This window comes from Pinus tabuliformis, chromosome 9 (genome assembly GCF_031772625.1).
Source record: "Pinus tabuliformis cultivar Carrire ecotype Pingquan chromosome 9, CPIR1, whole genome shotgun sequence".
NCBI lineage: Eukaryota > Viridiplantae > Streptophyta > Pinopsida > Pinales > Pinaceae > Pinus > Pinus tabuliformis.
The window spans coordinates 351,078,747-351,089,255 of record NC_142307.1 but is presented as its reverse complement, the minus strand read 5'-3'; positions in this window follow the sequence as shown (position 1 = coordinate 351,089,255).

Below are 10,509 nucleotides of genomic sequence, written 5' to 3'. Positions count from 1 at the left end.
TTGTCACCCAAAGGGACGCATATCTAGCGGCTTCTGGCCAGTCCTGGTCCAAGACAGGAAACTAGCTGTCTTCGGGTAAGTCAGTGGTAACCAACATAATGGATAGCAGCAGCCACGCATAATGGAAGGTCTTTCCCTCCTCCTGGACCTCTCGGCAGTTAGTCAGGAACTCTTCACAAAGGAACTATGACCAATTGAACCATTCTCCAGCTGCACATTCCTCAGCAAGCGCAATGACGACTATCGGAACCTCAGTGCCACAACATTTCCGCATCACTTTCCCTACTAGCAACTGGGTGGCGATGCAGACTGTGTTATTTGAAATGCTATCAATGACATATCCTCGCTGCCCCTTCTCGAGCTTATACTTCTTTTTCAGGTTGTCTATCATCATTACATCGCCACTTCTATCAACAATTTCCCGGGGGTCTCTTCCCTCACAGGGAAGCTGGGATCTTAGATGAACAAGTTTGGTTGTGATGCGGATGGGTTTTCCAATCCATAGTATGTCCTCATGGACCAAATAGAGCAACTGCCTTATGACCAACATTGTGATAGGGGGCTGGAGAAAGTGGGGAATGGACAATAGACAGAGCAACCCAACTTTTTCCACCTTTTGCAGCCACTCCTTTGGCTGCAGTGTTGTAACTGTCCCTTCTGCACTCTGCTCCATCAGTGTGCTAGTCACCAAATGGGGAAATTTTGTTGTATCGGCCAGGTCCCAGTCTTCAAATTTCATTGTCGCAATACGGCCAACCACCAAGCTTTCCACTGGGATTCCTTTTGGAAGAGATGGGGTGATGAGAATAGTGTCGACTTCATCCAGATTGGTAGGTACCTTCACCTTCCCCTTGTTTGGAGACACATACTTGGGTCATCGTACTAGCTGGATGGGGTCCTCTTCAGGGTTTACTTCTTCAACATATGTGGGAGAACCCTCTTCTTCCTCGTCGCTTTCAATTGTGACAGTTTTACCCTTTTCCTCCATTGTGAACTTGCTAAAGTGCAGGTGTCGTGGTGACCTCCTTACTGGTTCTGGAATCTGAGGGTCCTTCCTGGTCTGTAGCGTCTAGGGTGATTTAGGGAGCTCGGCTACTTGCGGCATGGCTTTCTGTGGACTATCTGCGGTAGGGTTTGTCGCCTTGAGGATTGCTTCCCGATAATGTTTTGGCAATGCCTGAAACCATGAACTTTCTTCTAGTTTCTTGTCATTCATCTTGCACTTGGCTTGGACCCAGGGCGTCTTTTTTGTGGAAAGGTAAAGCGGGGTTGTGTGACCCTTACTCTGTTTATATATGATTTCAAATTTAAAATTGGTCGTTCACCCTTGTTGTGGCTCATAAATGTGATTTTGGCGGCTACTCTTCTACCTTAATTTCTCGCCGCCCACTCCAACGTGCCTTAAATGGGCCATCATATCATGAACAGTACCTGCAATGGTCGCTTTCCATCCTTTCCCCATGGCAGTGGATCCCCAGGTACACAGGTGCGTTTTCTGTATGTGCACTGCGGTCATTTCGCGCAGCTTCTCGGTAGCCTGTTTTATAGTCTCACGCCCTCTTTCAACTGCATGGGGTGCTGGGACTGGGCCTCCTACGGATAGTCAGGTGGCTGCACCCATCGTGCGGGTCTTCCATTTCCCAACTAGCCCAGGTTGCGGGCACCCTTCACTTTCCCTTTATTCTAATAGCAGTTTGTAGTTTATGCGTTATGGTACTCCAGGGTGCAATCGCAACCATGCTGATGGGGTTACCACTTGGCATAGTAGTGTAGGAGAGCTATCCATGTCTGATTCCCTCATTAGTTCCTTCGTGTAGCCCATGTGGGTGACTTTTACTTGCAGCTTATCAATTTCTTCATCTAGCCTCAGTTTTTTCTCGAAGTCTAGCCCCATGTTTCTTCTAATTTACAAAGTTGTATTTTTCCACACCAAATGGCTACCTAGAGCTGTTGAATCCTTGCACGGATGTTGTTATGGTTTGTAGAGGCACTGGTCATGGAGAGAGTTCCCTGCCCGACCCTACAAGCCCTCGTTCTGTGCAGCGTTGGTTGGGTTGATGTCCATGCAATGTGCACCATACCCTTCATTGTTGATGGATGACTGCTCTGTACCAACAAGGCTGCCACGCACATCCTCCAATCTGTACCTGGAACCGCCTCCTGCATCTCAGCATCTACGCCGTCCATCTGGGTGCGTGCGATGCATATTCCACCACACCAGGCTGCTCCTATGCTATGATTAAGGTGCCAAGCTTGATGAGCTGCCCCACCTTCATTGCGATGTTCTCTGCTGGCCATTGTCCTTCTTCTATGGCCACATGGCGCAATGATCGAATCATCATATTATAGTTACGTGTTGTAACTTTCGTAATCGGTTCTGCCATCCCTCAGTCTCCTTCTCTGAATCCACTGTGCAAGTGCTCTCGTGCTCCCGTGAGATTCTTCCATCATCTATGGGATGCATCTGATCCTGGTCTTGCACTGTTATCTGATAGATGCAATCTAGCTCATCGTTACATTCCTCGTTGCGCACTGGTTCGGTGTAGTGCTCTCCTTTCATTGGGTCCAATGGAACTACTACCCGCAGTGACTTCTTTTCGAATGTCATTTTCCATCTCTTTAAATTAATAATCCTATTCATGTCCATGGCCCAATCAATCCCTAGCAAGGCAGGGTAAGGATTACTGTCATCAACAATTTCTATTACCTCGAAATCGGTCTACGTACTTATGCCTTCGATGTCCATGGTCACCCCTTGCAGTCGGCCCATTCGTAAGATCTTTTGTTGGCTGGCCACCCTTAGATGAATCGGGGACCATTATAGTGCAGACTTGCCCATGCGTTCCCATGTTTGCTTAGGCAACATGTTCGCATCCGAGCCTAAGTTCAGGATGACCTGATCCATCTTGTATTTGCCGATTTTCACTGTCATTCTCATCTCTCGTCCAATACACAGGGCATGTCTTCCTATTTTCCAGATTACGCTTGGCTAGCCCAATCCGCTGCACCTAGTGATTAGCTCTTGTAGTCCTTTAATGGCTTTACTATGGTGTAGCAGCTTCATGCAAGTTTGAGAAAGGTAGTAATCATGGAGGGGTCCAATCTTGGCTTCGTTTGGTCCCTCCTTCCTGGAGTAGAGACTTTTGTGAAGCTCTTCTAAGCCTCCTTAGGCATCTACATCCCTTGTTCCAGCTCAGGTTCCTCTATAAGTGTGTCGCACCTCTTCCCATCTTTTGCAAGCTCTTTCTGTGCATCACCTCCTACACTACTCCTCAATACCATATTTATACTAGGGTCTGCTTCACATGGTTCCAATCACATCATCTAGACATTTTGAGTTGGTGTAGGTTGTAACACTCCCTTCTCACACATCTAGGCAATTAACGTTGGACAATCAACCATTTCATGATCAAACAGCTCACAATAGGGGCAAGAGCTCCTAGTCGAGTTAGTGCAATCGTGAGTGTAGTGTCCTAGCCCTCCACAGTTGTAGCAGATCAGTTGTCTGCGGCCTTGCCCAGGCCCCATTCCTCTTCCTTGGCCACGTCCTTGGAATCCTCCTCGTGCTTCAGTCTGCACTTGGTAAGCCGGGGTTCTTTCCATCATTAAGTCATAACTTCGACACGTCCGCTCATCGTGACCCACTGATCGACAAAAGTTACAATACAGCTGCTGCGGGGTTTGGGTATACTTCTGCAATAGGTGACAGTTATCTGTTGCATGTTTTCCACCCACTTGACAAATTGCACACCAAAGCGCAAGTGTGGCACTCGGTCCTGCTTGTACCTCCACTTTTAACAACATCACCCCCCCCTTGCCAGATAGTTCACGAAGACGGGGCAGTGGTCCTTATCATGCCCTTGACTCTTGCATTTAATACATCCTACCTCTGCACGTGCCTCCAGTCAGGGAACCCTTTCTCGATTTAAGCTTTACATTCCTAAACTCAAGTTTTGTAGTTGCGCGTGGATTTGTTGAACTCCCAACCTTGGATCCGGTATTGGGGTTTCGTGCAACCTCATTGCTATCTCCAACACTTCGGCTTGGGTTGAGATCTTTTGTTGTGACAAAGCCATCCATAGATGTGGTGTTAATGATGCCGCAAACCACGCGCAGTGTTTTGCATCCATCAATGTCATGTTAGCATCACGAATAGTGCTTTTTAACCTCTACTCTAGATCCCACAGGGTTTCACCAGGCAACATTGCGATCTCCTTGAACCCAATAACCGATTGTGTTTCTAATTTTGGTCAGCCAAACTCTTTGTTTAGCGCCTCTTGGATTGTTGCTATCCCCTCATTTGGATGATTGGTTGAGTATTTTATGTACCACGTCAATGCATGGTCCTGCAGTGCACTAACTAGGGTAGCCTTTTTGATATTTTCATCTGTTATGCCTTGAGCATCCCACACAAACTTTATCACAAACCAAAACTGGCCTAGTTCCTCATTTCCTACACCCTTAAATATCGGCAGCTTTACTGCGCTCGCCATCCCAACTTTTGGTGGTGGTGTGGACGGAATTGATGTAGGTGAAGTGGGTGGCAGCGTGGACAGAGGTGGTATCAGACGGAAGTGCTACATGATCAACCAGACTGCACTTCTTGGTGAGAACCTTGCGAGCCCTTCCTCGATTTCTCGTGAACTAGAAATCAGAGGACTATTCTCTGCCCCTCCCATTCCACAGTAACCTTTTCCGCTCCATGTTACTCCAGATATCAATAGACGAGCATAATCTATTTTTCACATAACATCATCTTAATCCAAGTATTCAATGATTTGATATACTTACCCCGCGGTCCTTGGAGAAATCTCCTTTCTGCTTCACTATAACTCATAGTTGTATGTATCGCAAACTTAGCGATAAATCCTCCTATTACCCAATCCAGCTAATGATCTACTGCGCGTACAATTTTATCTTTTGTGGCTTCTAGCCTACGTACTAGTTCTAGGGTCCACTCAATAGGTTGATCTAGTCTAGACCTTCCCACACTGTGAGCAAACTTCACGATCCACTCATACAAATCTATTGGAAATGTCGTGAAGAAGATCTCGTGGATATCTGTGTATATATAGCGGTCCAACCAATCTTCCTCCGATGTCCGCGGGTTTCTGTTTTCTTGAACCGCAAACTCGTGGAGCTTCAGATCCCACCACTCTTCAAGCTATTTCTTTGTAGGGTTCTAGTGTTCCCACATCAGACACCCCTTAGGCAGATCATGGTCTTGGCAATGGAACCATTTGTTGACTTATATGGGCCTGACCTAGGTTTGGAAGAGTTATTTAGCCAAACAAATCCCACAACTACCGGCCCTTTCGGCAATAGCCCATGGAGCGTGGACTTAGGTCTCACTCGAGGTAGTAGGGGAGGGTGTTGGAACCAGGTTTTTGCACCCTTGGGATGTCTAGATGTGGTCAGGGGGTTTCGCGCACCGTTCTGCAGCTTTGTGTTGCTCTCCTTCGCGCAGATTCGGACCCAGAATAATCCTAACTACTTATTAATGCGTTGTTTATAGATTCAATCTTCTTTTTAGGGTCTTTAAGAAACCATTTATCAGAATTAACCATTTTACATACTCAGAATAAACACAAGTTCACATATATTCATGACATAAGCATATGCGCATAGATCAAACAGTTAGATTAACCGTACAAAAGCTAGATCCGCGTTAATTCAGATTTAACATAGAATTTCAGAAGCAACTTATTTTTCTTTCCACTTTATCACCAATACATCCAGATTCGTCTTGCACACTCAACTGCAGGGGTCCGCGCACACAGCTGTAGAGCCTCTACCTACTCCCCAACCCCTCAACTCAGACTTACAGATGCTTTCAGACTTTTTTTCTCAACAACCCATTACATTCTAGATCCAAGATAATCTCAAAAATTAGCTACCTCTACTAATAGAGCCTTGCTCTATTTATACCTTTCCATGGACCATGATCCATGGGTGGGCTGACTCACTTACATTTCTTTACATTATTTTTGGCGAACTACCGTTTGACTCAACTTATGACAACCCGCGCTCCACGCATCCCGTGGAGTCTTTACCCTATCTTTACCCAAAATTTCAGGCTTTGTGCCCTATGACCGTTGCGCGGGGCTTCTTCTACCCAACAGGAAGGAAATCAATCGAACAAGGGACAGTGCACATGAGAGGAAGGTGCATAAGGGAAGAGGAGTTGTCCCAATGTAGCCTCACATAGTTCATAACTAGTGGATCGCTCCTCTTGTCTTGTTGGAGCTAAGCATTTTCTTCTTGATGTAAAGATTGTTTTTCAGGAATTAATTGAAGCAATTTTCATCTATGTTCTGTCTATTTATTTATTATATCTAATGATTTTGACTGTTGTGTCAACTAGGTTAATCAAGGGTGTGAGCTGGTTGGGTTGGCCGCCAGACCAGCTCACCATCGCTCTTCATTTCTTAAATTAATTAGCATTTAAATTGTGATTTACTGTATGAAGTTTATTTAATAATTTATAATCTATTTCCTTCTCCAGATTGATGTTATTTAATTTGTTGCAACATTTTCCTTTCAGCTCTAAACTTCATTGATTTTCCGCATTAAGAAATTGTTTTTGTACTTGAGATTTGTGCTTACACTTGGGATATTTCTTCATATTAAATTAGGTTGCTATAGTTGTTCTTATTTACAAGATCAGCTTATGTGTTGATGAGTTGTAATTGATTTATATTCCAAAACATGAAAACGATGTGAGTGATTATGGTTTTGAGGTACTCACATATTCATTCAATATATGCTTACAAAAACCATATATTATTTGTATGTCATGTAGCCGATATTAATGAAAGAAAATTGCATTGTGTTGAAAGCAATAATATTTACTTTCTATCAAACTTCTAGATAGTTCTCCATGATTTATTTTCAGGCACAGAGAAGGCAAGATTCATATTAATTTAATTTCTTTCATAAGTTATTTACATAGTAGATTTACTTGCCGATGCTTTCAAGTTAATTTCACACACAATTAGTACAAGAAGAATTAGTACAGGCAGAATGATTTTGAATTGCTTTTGAATTCCTTCCATCATTTACAGTCTCTCGATATTGTCTCAACACTGCTTGGTTTCCAGTTATGATTTCCTTTATAAATTTACTTTCACATTGTTAATTGCATTTTATTTCCCACATGATTTTATTGTTTGGATTGGTCTTTTCTCAAATTCTCTTTTAATGTAGGGTTTCATTTATTGATGAGATTAATACACAAGATAGACTAGCATTTGTTTTGCAAGTTGCTAGAGGCTTTCTCTGGCATTTCCAATGCTGCGTCTCGAAGTTCACGAACTATCCAGCTGAAAAAATTAAAAGTTGATACATTTATAGGCCCTATACTACACCCAAAATTTTGGTGCCATTGTCGAGGAGGCACTCAGGGGATTGACGTTGGTGATCTATCGCATTTGGTTTTTTTCCTTCACCTGGTTTCTCTTGCAATTTTATGTTCTTTGAATTTATTTCTTTCCTCCACTCTTGCTTTAAGGTTTCTCATTTTCTAAGTGTCTAAGTGTGTCTTGGGTCATAGTAGTAGGAAGAGGCTCTACAGTTGAGTGTGCAGAGGCCTAGTAGAGTCCGTAGCTAAGTGCGCATGGTAGAGTTGAGTCTATAACCGAAGAAAAGATTAATAAAGAAAGGTTTTGTTACAAATTTTGTGCATCTATTCTGAGTTATTACATGTTTGATCTCATTTGCAATTATATTGTTTATTTACTGTGCGCACTTATATGAATTGTGAATATTGTTAAGTATAATTGAAAGTGTACAAATAAGCTAAGTTAATCAACTAATATCGAGCTACTAGTAAGGACTTGGGTAATAACATTGTTTGGCCCCCGAGTAGGGCTGCGCGAAGGTAGCATCTCAAGCCGCAAGGTACAGATAAGTACGCGTAGTGACATGCGCGCAGGGTTGAACCATGGGCCACTTGAAACCATTAGACATCTCCACGGTGTGAAAACCTAGTTCTAGCACCCTCCCATACTACTTTGGGTGAGACCTTAGTCCACGCTCCGCGCACTGTTGCCGAAAGGGCCAGTAGCACCAGGATTTGTTTGGCTAAATCACCTCTGAACCTGGGTCAGGTCCCAACAAGCCAAAAAATGGTTCCGTTGCTGGGACCGGGATCTGCATAAGGGATTTCTAATGTCATGTCACTGGAATCCAACAAAGAAAGAAATTGAAGGGTGGTTGGACAGGAAGATTCATGAGTTTGCGGTGCAGGAAAATAAGAATCCACGAGTATCAAAGGAATAGTGGTTGGAGCACTACTTATATATGGAAATCCACAAAATTTTCTTTGCATCCTTCCCCTCTAAGTTGTACGAGTGGATCGTGAAGCTAGCATATAGTCAGGGAAAGTGTAGGCTCGACAAACTCATTGTGTGGACTCCAAAATTGGTGTGCAAGCTAGAAGCATTGAAAGATAAGATCGTGCGCACTATGGACCATTGGGTCGATCGAATTATAAGAGGGTTTATCACTAAGTTCACAGTAGATACGACCGTTAGCTACAACAAGGTGGAACAACGCTTCCTCAAGGGATCGCGAGGTAAGTACATTAAATCGTTGAACACTTGGATTAAAATGCTATTGTGTGAAAAGCAGGTTATGCGAATAAATTGATATTTGGGACTATGAAAAGTGGGAGGATCTATAGAAATGAAGGTAGTGCAGAGATAGAAAATAGCCCCTTGATTTCCCCGTGACAAGAAAGTGAGGAAGAGCTCGCAAAAGTTTCTCTGAGAAGCGCGATCAGTCTGATAAGGCAACGGATTCTGCACATACCACCCCCACCTACACCTCCAATAGTTTCACCATTGTCACCCCCATCTCTGCCCACATCACCTCCGCCACCACCACAGTTCAATACGGCGAGCGCGATAAAATTTTCGGTGTTCAAAGGAGTAGGGAACAAAGACCCGGACCAATTTTGGTTCATAGTAAAATCTATATCTAGGCCGCGCTAAATAGGAAATTTAGCAAGCCAAAATCGGAGACACAATCGATTATCGGGTTTAAGGAAATCGCAATGCTTCCAAGCGAGACCCCATGGGATCTGGACCAAAGACTAGAGAGTATGATTTGCGAATCCAACATGACCTTGATGAATGGACAGCACCGCGCATGGTTCGTAGCATCACTAACACCGCATTTAAGGATGGCGCTATCACAACAAAGGCTATCCACCCAGGCCGAAGCTTCAGAGATTGCAATGAGACTGCATGAGACAGCATTACAAGATCTTGGTCTGGGAGTCCAAAAAATCCATGCACAACTGCAAAATTTGTGTTTGGAAATGTAGAGTTTGAAACAGGATAGGACAACTCGGCCAGAGGCGCGAGGAGGTATGGTGCATAAAAATCAAAGGCCAGGGGCATGACAAGGACCACTGTCCAGTCTTCGCGAACTACTTGGAGGGAGGAGGAACGATGCCATTAAGACTAGAGGCACAAGTAGGACTGAGCACAGTGCCTGAATTATGGTGTGCAATTTTTCAGATAGGAGGAAAGCACATTATAGATAACTGTCACCTATTACAGAAGTATACGCAGACGTCCCAACAATTGTTCTGTAATTTCTGTAGGTCAGTAGGCCATGATGAGCGCACCTGCAGAAGTTATGAGCTGATGATGGATCAGACTCCTGCCTATAGAGTACAGACCGAAACGTAGGCTCTTGATCCAAATGCATGGATGGCGCATGCTGGATTTCAGGGGCACAGATGAAGTCGAGGTGGAATGGGACTAGGAAGGGGTCGCGGACAACTAATTTGTTAAAATTACAAAGGGCCAGGGCATTATGCCCATGATTGTACAAATATGATGAGAGCATCATGTTTATATTGTACCTAATTTTATCATGAGATGGAGGACTTCCCTACACTGATAGCGAGGTTGCACGGTAAAGGAGTACTCCAGCCTCCCTCGACTCAAAACCTACAAATTATGAGGTCTGAGCCGTGCAAAGAGGACCCAAATGTAAACATCATGCTTCGAAGTGGTATCACAACAAGAGATGACAAAGGTAAGTAGCTTGAAGAAAGTGCGTGGGTTCACAAGGCTCCTATAAAGGAACCTGAATTTGATTTGGAGTGCGCGAAGGAGACATTCATGGAAGCTAAGAGGAGCTTCACGGAGGCCTCCACTTTAGATAGTAAGGATCAACTAGAACTGGGTATGGATCCTTCAATGCTCACTACCTTTTTGGAGACATGTATGAAGTTGCTACACAACAACAAGGTTGTGAAAGGACTGCAGGAACTTATCACTAGGTGCGCTGGGTTAGGAGAACCATGCGTAGTTCGGAAGCTCAGAAATCACACATCGCGAATAGGAAGGGAAATGAGATTGACTGTGAAAATTGGAGAGTACGAAATGGATCAAGTAATTCTAGATCTTCGATCGGACGCGAATTTACTGCTAAAGAAAACATGGGAATGGATGGGTAGGTCCGTGTTATAATGGTCTCCTATTCGATTGTGAA